Consider the following 474-nt stretch of genomic DNA (forward strand, 5'->3'; position numbering starts at 1 on the left):
TAAAGCTTGGTGTCTAAAAGTTTAGCCCCCATTTGATTCCCCACTGACATTCACATATATAGAAAAAGGCACATCTGGAGCCAGACAGCAGTTCTGGGTGTCTTACTGTTGGAAATATCCGAATAATTTTGCCAGGACGGTATCTCTGATAAAAGCAGATTTTATTCGCGATTGCAATGGCGGGCGTCCCGCAAGCAGGAGCGCACCTATGGACACAACATGACAGCCTTTATACCCCTGTTTTTCTCCCCCCTTGCCTCCCCCCCTCTCCCCCTGTTTCCCCACTGGCTGGGTACTCCAGGTTCACAATCTTATTTAGAGGATTTTACATTTGTTATTTAGTTGTTAATTTGTTTTGTTATCTGGTGTCAGTCAGTCGCCATCCTGTCGTTTCCAAGATGTCTCAGTGCTCTTCTTGTCGTATTGATATGGTGATTTGCTTCCAAGCCTTCGTTAAACAAGGATCACCGTGTG

Source organism: Meleagris gallopavo, chromosome 5 (assembly GCF_000146605.3).
Source record: "Meleagris gallopavo isolate NT-WF06-2002-E0010 breed Aviagen turkey brand Nicholas breeding stock chromosome 5, Turkey_5.1, whole genome shotgun sequence".
In the NCBI taxonomy this organism is placed as follows: domain Eukaryota; kingdom Metazoa; phylum Chordata; class Aves; order Galliformes; family Phasianidae; genus Meleagris; species Meleagris gallopavo.